The 17056-nt window shown below is 41.2% G+C and overlaps 1 protein-coding gene across 1 annotated transcript in view; it reads right to left on the bottom strand.

The window, feature by feature from the left end:
• The window catches only part of SYNPR (synaptoporin), a 311269-nt gene that overhangs the window by 75995 nt on the left and 218218 nt on the right, over nucleotides 1–17056 (bottom strand). The window lies entirely within an intron of this gene.

Below are 17056 nucleotides of genomic sequence, written 5' to 3'. Positions count from 1 at the left end.
CTTTTGATTTTAGCTCAGGTCATGATCTCATGGTTCATGAGATCAAGCCCCACATCAGGCTCTGTGTTGGGATTCTCTCTTCCCCTCTCTCCCTGCCTCTCCCCTGCTTATTCATGCATTCTCTCTCAAAATAAATAAACATTAAAAAAAAAGTGGAGATTCTGTTTAGTTACTTTGGTATCTCTGAAAGACTTGCTTCTCAAATTACGGTCCTCAAACTAAGAGCACAGGATCACAGAATCCCAGTTCCTATCCCAAACCTCCTGAATCAGAATCTGCATTGTAACAAACTGGTGAGATTAGATGCATGGTAAGATTAGAGAAGAACTTCCTAGAGGACGTTGGGATACCAGTTACTGTTCATTGAATGCATGCTTCCCTTCTGCTATGTTGCTGAGGATTCTTACTTACATTGTTCCAAATTAGTCACCTGAACAATTCTATTAACAATTCTGAGAGGGAGGTATTATGACTCCCCATTATATACATGAGAAAATTGGAGAGAAGGTGGCCTGGTTGAACACAGCTCTTGTGATGTGACCTACCTCATGGTTTTTCAGGCAACAATCCTAACTGTCCTGGGAGTTGCAATTTCTAGGGGAACATCTGAGCTTCTGTCACAGAGACAGCCTCTTTTTTGCTATTTCAACACTGGTTGATGAACTCGTATCTCTCCAGACACTACATCAAAAAAGGGTTCCATGGAAACACTAAATTTGGGAAATGCTACAAATTATACACAGCCCTCTTGAATATTAATAGTGCAGAGTCACCTATGAAAGGTTTTATTACATGACCTCAGTAAATATACCTACTTACCTGTTTAACTCAGTTTTCCCTAAAGTTTATTTGGCTCTAAATTGAGGTTGTGTAACAGCCATTAACATTCCGTGAAACACACTTTAGTTTAAAGTGAGATGTTAATGACAAAAGGAGATCAAGAGGGAGACTCCATGGATTTTTTTTTTAATTATTATTCAGAAAGAGAAAGGGAGGGAGGTTGGAGGCAAAGAATATTTCTCTCCTACTGTTATCTTCCAAGTGGAAGTATTCTCAAGATTGAAATCAGATATTAGCATTAGGAAGGGTGCTAGGGACCATCCAGAGCTTTTGAACCACTGGGAAGGGTGCTTAATTTCTCTATGCACTATTTAATATCATAAAGTCCTCCCTAGAATCTTCTCTTCCAGGCTGTAACTCAAGACAAAGAGCTTTGATAAAATTAAGTACGATGTTAACTCTGAAGCACATTGGGAAGATAGAGTGCCACATTAAATCATATTAACTTAAAAAAAATTTGACACCGAGGTCATGAGCTTCACACATGGGGGGCACAATACTGCGAAGTAGCAGGCTATCGCCATGCAAAGGACATTAATTACCCACCAGGAGACTGCTGCAGAGAGGGAGCAGGAAGGCTTATGCACTTGCCTATCAGGGGAAATCACTCTTCAAGGATTCTTTCCCCCTTGAGATGAAGGACTGCTTCAAGAGCCTTTTTGCTTTGGCTGGATTCTTGCTAGTTCCGAGGGTAGATTTATTTGGATTTTTGGTACTGATGGAGAGCAGTTCTCTGTCCATAGTGCTGCTCAGGACTCTGGCAACCAAGGCCACCATTCTCTGGAGCATTTTTTTTTTTTTTTTTTAATCAAGGTCAGGCATCCTTTTAATGTAAATCTAGGGCAGCAGTTGATTGTTGCCTGCGTGCTTACAATGGAAATGGCAGGATGAGGTTTTCCAGATATCTTCTTTATAGAAAGAAAATGGATTTGAGATTGGTTATTTGGAAGTAGAAATACCTTCCTGAAGTTCCTCTCTGTGAGGACATGGGTGCAATAACAAACGAAAGCCAGCAAACAGAAAGTCCTACGTGAGTTTTCCAGTAAAGCCCACACATTTTTTCCATTGTGTCCTGTGATCTCATTTCCCCCCAATTTTTTGCTGCCACTATTCTGCCTGGCTTTACTCCAGCTGTCCCTTCTGTCTGGAATGCCTTGGCTCCCATTCCTGCCTATTGAAATCACCCATTTTTTTCAAGGTCCTGTGAAATTTGTCTTTTTTTTTGAAAAGGATTTCTTGGTCTCTACTGGAGAAACAAACGCTGCTCTTTTGTGGCCTTTATGGGCCTTTCTTCTACTTATCACATTTGGATTTCAATCATCATGGTGCCCATGGCTATCTCTGAGGTTCACCCTTTGAAGATGGAATTGGATTCTAAATCATGCTTACCCCCGCACTGCACAGAGCACATAACTGATGCTCAATGAATACTAGATAAACTGCACCTCAACATAACAAAAGATTGTGGGTAGGGGTAGGTGACTGCTGTCATTCAGCATCCTGATGTGGATGACTGAATGGTAGTCCCCTGACTTCCAGGCTTGTTCTTTCCTCTTTGTTTCCTAATCTGCTCTAGACTAGGGTTTCCCAGATGTCAGCCACCCTCTTAGCACTTACGCTTCTATTTATTTGCTATTTTCCTTTATATTGATTCCCTTGTTCCTTATACTAACTCATTTAAGAAGCAGACCATTTACTTCTAATTAGAAACCTAGTCTCAACTTGCCCTCAACAGAAGATAACCATACACATGAATGCAATGAGAATTGCAATGAGAATTAAACCTTATTAAATTCATCCATTCAGCAAATACTTAAGGAGCATCTACTATATACCTACTATGTACCAGGCACTGTGCTAAGTGCTGGGGATATGGCGATAAACAGGAAGGACATGGTCCAGTTCTCTTTAGGCTTATGTTCTATTAGGGAAAACAGAAAATGAAGAGATAATAAATACATAAATGCTATAAAGCAAAGGAAGCAGGGCAAAAAGATGGAGAGGAATTAGGATGCTATTTAGATCAAGAGGACAGGGAAGGACTCTCTGAGGAGGTGATATTTGAGCAGAGGCTGGGAAGAGCAAATTGTGCAATTATATGAAAGTAGAGGCTTATGGGGGAGTGTGGCTGGAGAGTACCAAGGGATGGGAGGGGTGCTGGTATATGAGGCCAGAGGATAAGAGCATGACAAGCCTCATGGACCAAGACAATGACTCTGAATCATACTCTGAAGGGATTGGCACTTCTGGAACATGCTATTGCCCTCTAGTAAATAATGTCATTGGTTAAGTGAAGATCTAAGGGAAGACTCCTTTGGACGTCTGATTAGAATATTCTACTTGGTTCATGACCAAATCCTGCAGTCTAACAGTATTGTCTCCAAGAGAAGCTTAGCATTTTATGGGGCAGATACAATGCCAGCCACTCTGTCTGGTTCATTCCACTCTGAACCCCTTTAGGACAGTGCCTGGCACATGGCAGATATGCCTTAACCCTTTGTGGAATGAAGGAAATGTATATTGCTTTCGTTTTCCAGACCTGTGGCCCTTGATCCTGCAACTCACCCCCACCCTGCCAGAGCAAGCAGGGAATATCATCGGCAAAGGTGCCTGCCCCTGCGTTTTGTTTCTAAAGCATTGGGTTTCAATTGGGACTGTCCACTAGAACTATTTAGGGCAGACTGGGCCTCACCTGCAGAGATTTGGGCTTAATTACTCTGGGTTAAGGCTCAATAATCTGCGGGTTTCAAAAGCTCCACAAGTGATTCTAATATGCACCAGGCTGAGAACCAATGCTTGAAGGGAAGTAAGCATTTTTTTAAAAGTTTACTTATTTTGATAGAGAGAGAGAGAGAGAGAGAGAGAGAGAGCGTGTGCACACGCAGGCAAGGGGCAGAGAGAGAGGGAGAGAGAGAATCCCAAGCAGGCTCTGCACTGTCAGCACAAAGCCCGACATGGGGCTCCATCTCATGATGGCGAGACATGACCTGAGCTCTTGAGAGCAAGAGTTGGACACTTAACTTATTGAGCCACCCAGGCACCCCGGGAAGTAAGCATTTTCACATCCATTTTTCTAGAATGAAAAATCAAGAGTTTCAGCTTGCTGGGATTGCATGAAAACTAGCATTTTGATGTGATATAGATACACGGGGTAGGAATATGTTGGAGTTGAGATTCTCTGTGCCAGGCAAGACAGTATGGAAAGTGCTATGAAACAAACAAGGTTTAAAAAAAAAAAGAAACAATCAAGCATGCTGAGGAGGTGTATCTGTGTGGGTAGATGGGAGAGTGTGGCATGACTGGGGGGCGGTGTTAGGGAGAACAACCTCCTCACAGAGGTTAGGCTCTCTCTAAGAGGGTTTACTTAAACTGAGATGTGAAAGACAAAACAAAACCAGCCAAGCAAAGATCCGGGAAAAGTGTTCAGCTCAGAGGGAATGGCAAGTGCAAAGGCCCTGAGGCAGTATTATACTGGAGGAATTGTGAGCCAGGGAACAATGGTGAGAAATGAGTTCAGGGCTGTTAATTTGATTAATTCCCTCTTTATTTCCTCAGCAAACAAGATCAATTTTCTTTATAAAAATTAACCTTCTTCTTAAAGTCTCTTTAATCCTGTGCTACTTTCCAGATATGTTCTGTGAGCTGGAGTGTCCTTCACCCTTTCTGGTTTACCACACCATAGTCCACATTCTCTATGTTGTTTAAGGTCCCATTCAAGTTGCCATTACCTTCAGAAAGTCCTCTGTGATCATTCCTGATGGAAGCAATCCCTCTCCTCTCTGAGCCACCACAGCCCATTACCTTCACCTTTCTAATGGCTCTTTGTCTTTTATATCTTTCTCAGCCTGTTGTCCTTCCCCTACTACCTGCCCCATGCTAGAAACTAACTTCACTTCTGAGCTGTCTGGTAGTCCCTTGCTCTTTGCTCAGGGCTAGCCTTGCATTATGCAGGGCTCAAACAATGTTTATGGAAGAGTCAGTTATATGCGTTCAATTCCTTTAGCAAGTATAACAGCAATCCAAAAAACCCAAGAGCGTGCACACACACACACACACACACACACACACACACACACACAGTAATTAAAGCAACAAACAAAACGGTATTGGCTCTCTGCCTCGGAGTGTATCGTTGATTTTCAGACAATAGTTTCTGATATTCACCTTTGAAAGAACATTGCAGTTCAGACAAAAAATATCAACCCAGGCAGTTTGGGGAAAGCCAACTCATTTGTTGACTAAAAATGATCCAAATAGCCAGAAGACCGTAAGAAAATGGAATACCATCATTTTAACCTACTTAAAGTCACTTGCAAGTGCAGACAAGAAGAGAAGGCAGAAAGGTGAGAAAAAGAAAACAAATAAAAAGCACTGTGGATATAGAGGGTGGGTTTGCTTGCTGTAGTCACAGATGTTTGTGTACTATCTGGGGTCAGCCTGACTTCTACACCTGTGCATTCTTCCAAAAGGATTCCCTTCATGGGCAGAGGCCCCATTACTTGACACTATTTGATTAAATAAACCAACCTTATTTAATCCTAATATTGCTCTGGAGAGTGGTCAGCATCATCCCATTTTTACAAATGTTAAAATTGACCTGCTGTACTGGAGGCACCATGGCCTTGTGTGAGGGTATGGGCTTCAGGATTAATAGCCTGCTCTCTGTTTCCAGTTCTGTTCACTTGCTGTTGATCCTGAATAATATCCAGGGGTAATAATAATAATAATTTCTTCTTCAAAGAGTTGGGAGGGTGGGCCAAGTCCACATATGTAAAACAGTAAGGACACTACCACATACATAGTCAGCAGTCAGTACATGTTAACTCATTAAGTAACTTGCCCAACAAGGCAGGTCGGTGGTAAGGCAATTACTTGAATTTAGGTGTGTGTGAGGGAAAATACTAAGCAGCAATGGTCTCATGCTAATGGAGTTAGCAATGCCCTTGGAAGTGGGAGATATCATGCTATCACTTGAGTGTAATTGAATGGTCAGGCCATTTCCTTCTTGCTTGTCCAAATTAGAACCCTTTGCTGAACAAGCAGGCCTGGGATGTTGTTAGAGCACTCTATAAACAAGGTTGTGTGTGGGGGGTGAAGGATGTCTGTTCCCTCCTCTGGATATCTGGAATCAAGAATTCAGAGATTTCACGGTCTGGCATGGGTATCATAGACATTATAGATTATTACAAATGGGCTCAAACTTGCCAAGAAAAAGGTGAAGGCTTGTCTCCTGGTAAGCTTCTGTTCACCTATACTCCCCTGCTCATGTCTCTCATATAGCGAAGGGGGATGGACGGAGAGGGACAGAACATGGGTGAATCTTTAAGTTTCCTCTGATCTGGCACTCCGATTTTGACATAAGGTATGCCACATGGTCCATGGAATCTCCCAAGATTCTGAAAGACCAAGGGACCACTAGTGCACTTGTGAAACCAGGCAAAGTGGGTGTTTTTGTGATGTCTGTACCCCACTCCCATTAAGTCATTCCTTTCAGTACATGCCACACTGCACTGTACTTCTTTATTTCCCTACTTATCTTCCTTTCTATGTTGTAAGTGCTGAAGGGCATGGGATGTATCCAGCACATGGTAATGATTAGAATCTCTGGCTCTGAAATCAGGTATACCCAACTGCAGCCCTGAGATGGCTCTAACCTCTTCTTTCTGACTTCATTCAGATAAATGAAAGTATGCCCTACAATCTCTGTGTTTTGGGGCAGTTTCACCTGGTATAGGATGGTGCCCCAGATTGCAAAATGTGATGTGAGTGTGCATATTTCTATTGAGAATTCAAAGTTTTAAAAGATTCTCATATGGGGGCATGGTTCTATAAGAAGTAAAGAATTTCTGCTGTAATTGATTAAAATTAAGTTGAGGAAGGTTCTAGATTCTTCACAGCACTTTTTATAGTAAAGAAAAAAGGGGATACTATATCCTTGATTTCTATATTAGGAGAATCAGTTCTTATATCCCTTTTATGATTTTCCAGTACAAAGTCACTTAATGTAGGATTTTCTCTGCTTCTTAAAATATCTTTTCCTCCATGATCATACACTGAGTTGTAATTCATGTGCCAAGCACCCTATAAAGCACTTGAAAGCATATTAGCTCATTTAACCATCATAGTGATTCTCCAAGTAGGTATTAGTGTCTATCTGAGCTTATACTCCTTTGCCATAGTGTCATCATCTTTGTTAGAGTTCTCAGTTTATGGAGATGAGTCATCCAGTCCACTGTTTGGTTTGTAAAATATCTGGGTCTAGATATGTCAGAATTCAGTTTCAGCATTCAGTCAATACACATGTAGGTAGATCTCTGAGATCCTCAGGTATTTTCCCTTTGAGTCAGAATATGAACTTCCCTGAATACACAGGTCTTGTTTTTACAGTCTTTGCAAGGAAGGTTAAATGACATCCCATTTACAATACTATTCAAAGATTTCATGAACATATATTGTTAGGGAAAAAGAGAAGAATGTTTGACTATATCAAGGATTCTAATGAAAACACGAACCACATGTAAAACAAGAGAAAAGTTGCTTTCTAACACTTGGAAAGGCAAATGCATACCAAGCTGATATTAAAAATAGAAAAAATTGACAGAAGATAAATAGAGCTAAGTTAGGTGCAGACTAATCATGGTGTTTGGAACTCTGCTGTGATCCATTAAGCTGCAAGACTGTGGGGTAGAAGGGAGTTCTAGAAGGGAGGAAAGCGATGGTCTTTCACATTTCTAAAGTATATGTAGCCAGAAAAAAGAATAATCCAGTGTTTGTTGTCCAAGATGACCAAAGACTGGGAAAGAGCTTGTTTGATATGGGGTGTTCTCTTCTAACCCAAGCCAATATAACAGCATGAGTTAGCTCAATCTTCTGGGTGTCTTCCTGAATACCTAATGCTCACTAAAATTTCATATCTTTGAACAGCAAATCTAACTTCAGAAATTTTTATTGAAGAAATAATTATTTAAAAAACTGTCATGGCTATGCATAAAGGATGTTGATTACAGCATTGTTTATATGAGTACAATTAATTGTTGGACTAAGGAACCCAAATACTTGTTCATAGGGGACTAGTTAAATCTGTGTAAAAGGGGGCTCTATGGTCATGTTATGTAAAAAAATTTAATTTATATGTCCAGAATTCATTAAGCTTAAGATGTAAGTTAGAAAACATTATGTTCAGGCTGACCCATTTTTGTGTGTAAAAATAGATTAATATTGATATAACATACACATACACCCACACAAAATTTGTAAGGTGAAAACACACATGATATGTATTTTCAACTGTGTGCTTTTCTGAATTATCCAAATTCCCTATGTATTTCTGTTGGTTTGGTAATAAAACAGAATTCATTAAAAAAAAAAAAAACTCTCAAAGATGCTAATCATTGACAATGCATATTGCCATGTCTTAACCTTCCCTATTTCTTTTCCCAGGCCAAAAGCACAGAGATATGCCTCAATTTCCATTAACAGCCAACTCAGGGAAAGAACTCAACAATATTATAAGTTTTCCATTTAAGGAAAGACTGTTTTCATTATTCATAGGAATAATAGGAAAGGGAAAAGAAGAAGAGAAAAGAAGCAGATGATATGGCGGCCAGGCTTCCAGATAATAATTGTAAAAACCCCATTTAGCACTGGGGCAACACTTAGGGTCCTCAAAGCTGTCTCTGAAATTATCTAATTAAGCAAAGTGAGGAGGGCAATGGCAAAAGTGGAAGATTTAATCTGAGAAGCATGAGGGGGCCTCTGGGTACTGAGGCGATGAAAACAACAGAGGGGTGGTAACAGGAGAGTCCAAATGAGACATTCAGTGCAAGGAAGTATCATAATCAGCTCAGAGAGGTTTTGAGGGCTGAAAGCAAAAATTATAAATCAAAAAGACAGAGAAAGGGGAAAAAAGAATAAGAAAATTAATTAGTAGAAATGGAGGAGGGGAAAGCTGCTGAAAATTTTCACAAAACCAGATTGCTTCTAGAAGTCCACATCATTAATCCACTTAAGTATGCTTTGTTGAAATGAAGAGAAATTCCTGTGACTCTGGGACTCCCATAATTCTACAGACCTTCAACACTGGGCCTGCCAATCAGAATTACCGATGACATTTATCTCTGTAACAGAGGGAAAACATTAAACATACATCACAGACGAACGTCCTTGGGGGAAGCCATAGAGGACCGGCCAGGCCCTGCCCTGTGATCAAATTTAAATGCACTGAGAAAACAAGCACATGAGAGGCTATCAAAAGAGCAAGTCTCAGGCCTCCCAAGAGTGGAAGGTTATTCATCAGGAGCTCAGAGGAAATACAAAAAAGGCATATTTGGGAACCTGTAGTTCTTGGTTGATCCAATTCTTGTGAATACTGGTTTACTTCTTCACTTAATTACTGGCTCCAAATGGCCCCATCCCACAATATGCGTTAACTTTTCCAACTTAGTAAGGTGTGTGATCTGTTCCCTTGAAGTTCTTTCCAGGTTAAGAAGAGGGGAGGTGGGATTTGCAATAAGACTTGATGAGGGGAGGGAATCTAGCAGTGGGAGTGACAGGAGCCAAGGCCATTTATATGCCAGGAAGTCAAAGGCCAAAGTAGGTACACTTCAGCAGGTACGACATGTAGAAATTGTGTAGCGTTGCGCCACTTTCCGTGACTTGTAGGACTTGGTCTGTCTCCTTCAGCAGGTTTAAAGGTGTGCCATGATATACTGCCCGTCCTGTAAACGGGCATCTCACTGTCTCTTTCTTGTTTTCTTTTCCCCACCCGAAACATTCAGACCTGCAGTTAAAACACAGCTGCCGATTACCAAGCACAAGCTTCCTGGCTCCAAATTCACACGTCAGAAGGCAGATGAGAAAAAGTGCAATGCAGGAGACATACCTGTGTATTTTGATCATGCCTGTGTATGCATATGCCTTATTGCCTTTTTTTTGGGGGGGGGTGCTTGACTGATCAAAAAAGTATCAGATTCCTAGCTCCTAGCTCTCTGCTTAGACTATTGTTCACTGCATTTCTGACATCTGACTTGAAACAGTAATGGTGGGGTGTTGAGAATGGGGGATGGCCAGCTTGTGTCACTGCAGTGGACATCAAGCACATCATGAGCATTTTCAGCTGGGTTGATGAATTAAATATAAAGGGATTCATTTTAGCAGGATATCCTACTGGGCATTTAAAGGTTCCTCACTTGTCATCATCATAGTCTTTTTTATCTTTCGTTCCTTCCTTTCTGCTTCCTTCCTCCCTCCCTCCCTTCCTTTCTTCCTCCCTTCCTCCCTCCCTTCCTTCCCTCCTTCCTTCCTTCCTTCCTTCCTTCCTTCCTTCCTTCCTTCCTTCCTCCCCTCCTTCTTTCCTTCCTTTAATTACTCACTTCTCTTATGGACAACCACTAAAGATCTTTGATGCCATGGATCACTGGAGAGAAATACTCTGCCTAACTCTTCACTTTGCTTTGCCACTTGTCGTACACCGGGTCTGCCTCTCAGCCATATATCCACTGGGAGCTGACTCCGAAGCGTAAACTAATTTTGCCATTTGTTTAGACCAAATGGCACTAGAAAATAAAAATAACAAAGCACATTCACAAGAAACAAAAAGCAAAACGACTCCTGTACGCCATACAGCTTTACATGATCTGACCTACCAGGTCCATCTTCCCAGGTGATTAGCAGTTGGACACAAGCCAAATGAGGGCGGGCAGGAGAACTGCTTGTTTTCAAAACCTGTGTATTAGTTTCCTAGGGCTGCCATAACAAATTATCATAAGCTAAGTGGCTTAAAACAATAGAAATTTACCCTGTCACAATTCTGGAGGCCAAAGCTCAGAAATTAAGGTATCAGCAGCATTGGTTCCTACGAGAAACTCTGAGGGAGAATCCATTCCATGCCTCTCCCCTCCCTTCTGGTGGCTGCTGGAAATTCCTTGCATTCCTTGGCTTATAGAGGCATCATTCCAACTTCTGCCTCTTATCTTCACATGGCCTTTCTCTGTGTTCTCCTTTTCTGTGTGTTATAAGTACACTCATCATGGGATTTAGGGCCCACCCTAAATCCAGATACTTAATTACATCAGCAAAGACCATGTTTCCAAATAAGATCACATTCACAGGTGCTGGGGGTTAGGACTTAGACATATTTGGGGGCGGCACTTTTCAACCCACTACATTTGTCCTTGCCCTCTTCTCCATCACAAAGCCAATATTGAGCACAACAAAAACAACTATAACATGCATAGAGAATATGGTGTGCTGTCTTCTTTGTAAGCAAAGATTGGAAACATCCATCAACAGGAGACTTGGTTAAATAAATTTGGTTCACCTACCCAATGGAATAATATGCAGCTACTAAAAAGAACAAAGTAGGACCTATATGAATTGAAATGCAGTATCTCCAAAATATGTTGCAAAGTTAATTAAGCAAATTATAGCACAAAAAGCATGTCATAAACCCATTAAAAGAACAAACTATAAACAACAAATACCATCTTCCTTTTGGGCACTTCTCTGTTGCAGTATCAGTTATGTGATTCTGGGAAGGGGGACTGCCCATCAGTCCCTTAATCCCCTTTCTCTGCCATAAAGAGTATCCTGATCTAGACAATTATAGTATCCTATTCTGCTAAACATGGTGATGGAATGGAGATGGGGGCAAAAACCAAGCTGGCTACTCAGAAGTCTTCCAAAGACTTTTAAAATGTGGATTTTTGAGGAGGAAAAAGTCTCTTGCTGGTTAGGCTCTGACTGGTTTTCTATGGCTGCCAGAACAAAGTACCACAAGCTTAGTGGTCCAATAGAACATAAAGTTCTTTTTTTTTTTTTTTTAAATGTTTTTAATGTTTATTCATTTTTTTTTTTTTTTAAAGTTTATTCATTTTTGAGAGGCAGAGAGAGAGACAGAGTGTGAGCGGGGGAGAAGCAGAGAGAGAGGGAGACACAGAATCCAAAGCAGGCTCCAGGCTCTGAGCCGTCAGCACAGAGCCGGACGTGGGGCTCGAACTCACGGACCGCGAGATCATGACCTGAGCCGAAGTCAGTGGCTTAACCGACTGAGCCACCCAGGCACCCCAATGTTTATTCATTTTTGAGAGAGAGACAGAGAGACAGAGTGGGAGTGGAGGAGGAGCAGAGAGAGAAGGAGACACAGAATCCGAAGCAGGCTCCAGGCTCCGATCTGTCAGCACAGAGCCTGATGCGGGACTTGAACTCACAGACCATGAGATCATGACCTGAACCGAAGCCAGACGCTTAACGGACTGAGCCATCCAGGCGCCCCCAGAAGACAAAGTTCTTATCTTATCCTTCTGTAGGTGAGGAACATGACACAAGTTTCATGGTGTCAGTCAGGCTGTGTTCTCTTCTGGAGCCTCTACAGGAGAATCCAGGTCCTTGCCTCTTCCAGCTGGCTCGCTCTAGAGGCCATTCGCTTCCTTGGCTCATGGTGCCGTTCTTCCATATTCAAATCCAGCAACAGCAGTTTGACTCTTTCTCACATTACATCTCTCCAACCTTACTGCCACCATCGCATCCTCTTCTCTACTCTAACTCTGCTACTTACTTCTTTCACCTTTACGAACCTTTGTGATTCCTTTGGGCCCACCCAGATAATCCAACATAATATCCATAGTGTAAGGTCAGTTGATGAAAAATTTTAATTCCCTTTCCAATCTTAATTCTCCTTTACCATGTCAGGCAACAGAGATGACAGTGACACTGGGGGATGGGCACTATTTTGTCCCAAGTCTGCAGTAAATCCAAGTCTGCTGAAAGCTATCCTTTCTAACACATGGAAAAAGCCCACTGAGGAGGGGGAAATGCAGCATTGCCAAGAGCTAGGGAGATGAGAGAAATGGTTACTACCCTTTTGGAGCTCCTGGAGCTGGCCATTCCTGAAGCCAGTTACCTCACTTCAATACGATCGTGTAAGTGAAGAGATTCCTCCCATTTGTTTAAAACATTTTTGAATTGCGTTTCTGTCATTCACAATGTAAAGAGTCTCAATTACTTGTGTGTGTGTGTGTGTGTGTGTGTGTGTGTAGCATATATATTTACATATGTCTAGAAATATCTAGAAAGAATCACAGGTAATAGAATTAAAGTGGCTGGTATGAAGTAGCTTTTATTTATGACTTAATTGTATTATGTGAATATTGTATAGTATATTACCTGTGTAATTTTAAAAGTGAAGAAAAAAGATAAGAGGCTCCTATATTAAAAGTAAGTTCACCCAGGGCTCCTAGGTCCAGCTTAAGTAGCAGAAACCTCATATGTTTCTCTTTGATTTGGCGCTTTTAAATAGTATGTGAGTCCACTGGAGAGCCCATAATTACAAGTTGCTTCTTAGGCCCTTTATCCTTTAAGAAAGCCATTTAGATGGGACCACAGATGATAAAAGGCCTGTGCTCAGAAAGACAAACAAAGAGCTTGCTGGCTCATCTTTGTGGGCCTGACATGTTCCTGTCCAGCCCCCATGGCAGGCCTCGAAAGCACGTGTGTCCTCATTCTCTTTCTGGCCTCCTCGGACTATAAATACGTGCATTATAGGAATCCAAGTTAAAAGGAGAGGAAACAAATGCCTGCATTTCTCTTAGCAAAACAAAGAAACAAAAGCAGCCTTGACTCCAATTGCATTAAAAAATGGGAGCAGAACAGTTTGTTAAAATGTCACAATTAAGAACTCCAAAGAATCATCCTGCTGGACTTGGTGCGGTGGGATGCGGTATGCTGGATCCAAATTCCCTTGCTTTCTCTTTGTGACAAAGCCTCATGGGTAGGAAGGCCACCAACATGCAAGGGGCAGTTCGGTATCACTTCCCTAAAAGAGACCCTCTGAGCACCCCAGCCGGGGAGCAGGGGCATCAGCATTCAAATGCAGGCCTTTCTGGTGCCTGGGTCCACGATTCTCAATACCCAGAGGGCATAGGAATAACTCGGAAACCTTATTGACCACCCAGATTCTCAGGTTTCTCCCTCCTCCCCAGGATTTGGAATTTGGTGATCTGGGGCCAGGCCCAATAATATACGTTCCATGCAGCACCTTACATAATCAATGCAGGACAAATTCTGTCTCTCTCTCTCTCTCTCTCTCTTGATTCTCTGCCATGCCTCCTGTCCTTTAACTTGTTAAAGATATCTCAAATTCTGAAAAGCTGAGGTGTGGGATTACTTACACATATTTCTGGCTTCACTCTATTGTAATATCCTAGAGCATAAGGAATGGAGGTTGGGAGGCATTTCGATGAATAGCCATTATTGACCAGAGGTTTAAAACACAAACAAGGAACCTCATGCTCTGTTACAAAGAAGGTCAACGAAACTCACACTCTTCTGGAGAGAAGCAATCAATTTTTAAGATACGTTAAATTCACCAGGCTGTAAGCAATTATTCAAATTTCAAGGAAAGAATCAAACTTTATCGATCAAACCTCTCTAGACTCACATCAAGAAATTGCAGTGGGCTGCATAGTTTCACAACCCTCTGTGTTCTGCTGAAATATCCTTATCCTCACAAGGTAGCTCATGCATATTTCTGCTAAAGCTGCTCATGCATATTTCTGCTAAAGCTGCCGGGCTGGCAGTGCATAATGCCATTAACTCCTTTAAAAAAGATGTTGAAACATCAGTCAAGCATCTACTCTATGGCTGAGCTGGACTTGACTCATTATTAAGGACTAAATAAATAAAAGCAAGGCATAATTTTTACTCGCTCATTGTTCCCTCCACTCCAGAGAATCTGTTGAAACTCAAGAATGGAAAGAATCAGAATGCAGCCAAAGGTGATCCGGGTTCAAAAGTAGACCCTACCTCAGTTAACTTTCCTACCTCCCGCATATCTGAGTCACCACACCCACCTTTGTCCCCGGAAACCCCATAACACTTACCTAATTACTATATAATTTACTTATTTACAATAGCTACTATTTATGTCAATCACTTCCTCTTGAGAAAGGGAGCTCCAGGAAGCTGAGAATTTATGTCAGTTTTGTGCACAGAACAATGCTTGGAACATATTAACGCTCCTATGTGAGGTAAGGAAGGAAGGTGGACTTTATAGCGGGAAAGAATAAAACCCTTGTAGAAAGAAGCAGAAATAAAAGATGCATAGGGAAATGTGATAGCCACGAACCACATGTGGCTATTGAGAATTTGAAAAGCGCTAATCTGAATTGATACTGGATTTTGAAGACTTAGGACAGAAAATAATGTAAACGATGCCATTAGTAATTTTCTATATTGAGTGCATGCTGAAATGATAATATCTTTGATATTATTAAAATCAATTTCACCCATATCTTTTTGCTTCCTTTAATTTGGCTACTAGCAAATTTAAAATGACATATGTGACTCATATTCATGTCTCACACTGTATTTCTTTAAATATTTTTTTTTTAAGTAGGCTACTTGTCTAATGTGGGATTTAAACTCACAACCCTGAATTCAAGAATTGCACGTTCTACAGACTGAGCCAGCCAGGTGCCCCCACACTGTATTTTTATAAGTTAGTGTTGGAATAGCTCAGTCTCGTTTCTTTCTCTTTGTTTTTCTATCTTTATTTTATTAATTTTTTATTTTGAACTAATTTCAGATTGTCAGAAAATTTGCAAAAAATTATACAGAGTTAATATATATCCTTCCCCCGGTTTCCTAGTGTCTATCTATTCATGTCTTGTTATTATGAATGATGCTGTGATGAACACAGAAATACAGATACCTGTTCGAGATTGTGTTGGTCCTTTCTTTGAGGAGCATTTAATAGGACTAACGTTTCTCAAAAACCATTTTGAGGATTACTGGGCAAACTTATCTATGTAGTGGGGGAAAAGCAGTGTTCCTCCACATTTGGGGCATGTTGTGCCATGTAAGTGACAAGTATTTCCTTTCTGGGCACAGTGCTGACAAGTAGGAGTTGCAAACTTGGGAAGGAGCACATCTTCTCCAACAGCCACTCAGGTTTTTCCCACTGTCTGCTCCAGCTACTGGGGCCCATATCCAACCAACAATTCCTCTCACAGGTTTGAAATCAGGAAGTGGGAAAAGGAGGGAGGAAAAGAGCAGCATCTAAGTTTGAAGGTGGTAATGCACACAAGACTAATCTCTGGTCTGTGATAACATCCAGAAAGAATGGCAAGTAAGCCCAGAACAACAGATGGAGGTGCATTTATTGATGGGTAGAGGTTGCAGCTAAGGGATGAAATCTTTGGGGTCATGTAAATATAAAAGTCAATCAAAATGGTCTTTACAAGATGTTAATGTCATTTACAAGCCCTTTACAAGAAGTTAATGCCCTTTATAAGATGGCCCTTTACAAGATGTTAATGTCATTGATCGAACTCATCTCGCTGTTCCCTGAAACTTAGAGCCAGTTGGAATTGAGTAATTTGCTTAAAGACACTAGCTATTGACAACCAATAAATCTTTCATAGGGTGAGGAGGGGTTAAATGTTTATCATGTATCTAAACCAAATTACAACGTAAGCATGCTATTGTAGAAATGGCCTTCGCTATACGGCTTAATTTTTTAAATATGTATAAAGTATTTAATGTAGACACCTTTCAAGATACAAATAGCAGACATTCAAATAACTTCTGCATTCAAATCACTGGTCCTGCTCTTGACCGAATACTCAACCTGTTCTGAAAAACTATCAGTCATTTCTTCCCTAGTGGTGTCACCTGACTGTCATGGCGAGAATAGGGTCCTGTCTGAATCAAGCTTCTCCCATAACACATTTTCTCTTCCCCCCAATATTGTGTATAAGTGTGGTAAGTGGGCAAAAGAGTTAGTATTTTGGAGACAGGTAGAGTTGTATTGGAATCCTCATTTCAAAATTTACTAGTTCTGTGTCCTGAGGCAAGGTATTAGGTTGAACCACATGAAATTGCCAACATTCTGTGGGTTTGACTGGCTAAAATGGCAATTTCATATGATTCAGCCTAACACCTAACTTCCAAACTTTGCTTTTTCACTTAAAAGTGGGACTAGAGTGCCTTTAACTGTGAAAATTACAGGTGTGTGAAGCACTTGGCACAGTCCTAGAACAGAATGGGAGCTCAGTAGATGAGAATTGTTATCATTGACCCCTTAGAGTATGTCCCTCGTATTCTTTCTTCCTTCCTTCCTTCCTTCCTTCCTTCCTTCCTTCCTTCCTCCCTCCCTCCCTCCCTCCCTTCCTTCCTTTCCTCCTTCCTTCCTTCCTTCCTTCCTTCCTTCCTTCCTTCC

This window comes from Panthera tigris, chromosome A2, assembly GCF_018350195.1.
Source record: "Panthera tigris isolate Pti1 chromosome A2, P.tigris_Pti1_mat1.1, whole genome shotgun sequence".
Lineage (NCBI taxonomy): Eukaryota > Metazoa > Chordata > Mammalia > Carnivora > Felidae > Panthera > Panthera tigris.
The sequence above is the reverse complement of the archived record's forward strand: the minus strand, read 5'-3'. Positions and strand labels throughout refer to the sequence as shown.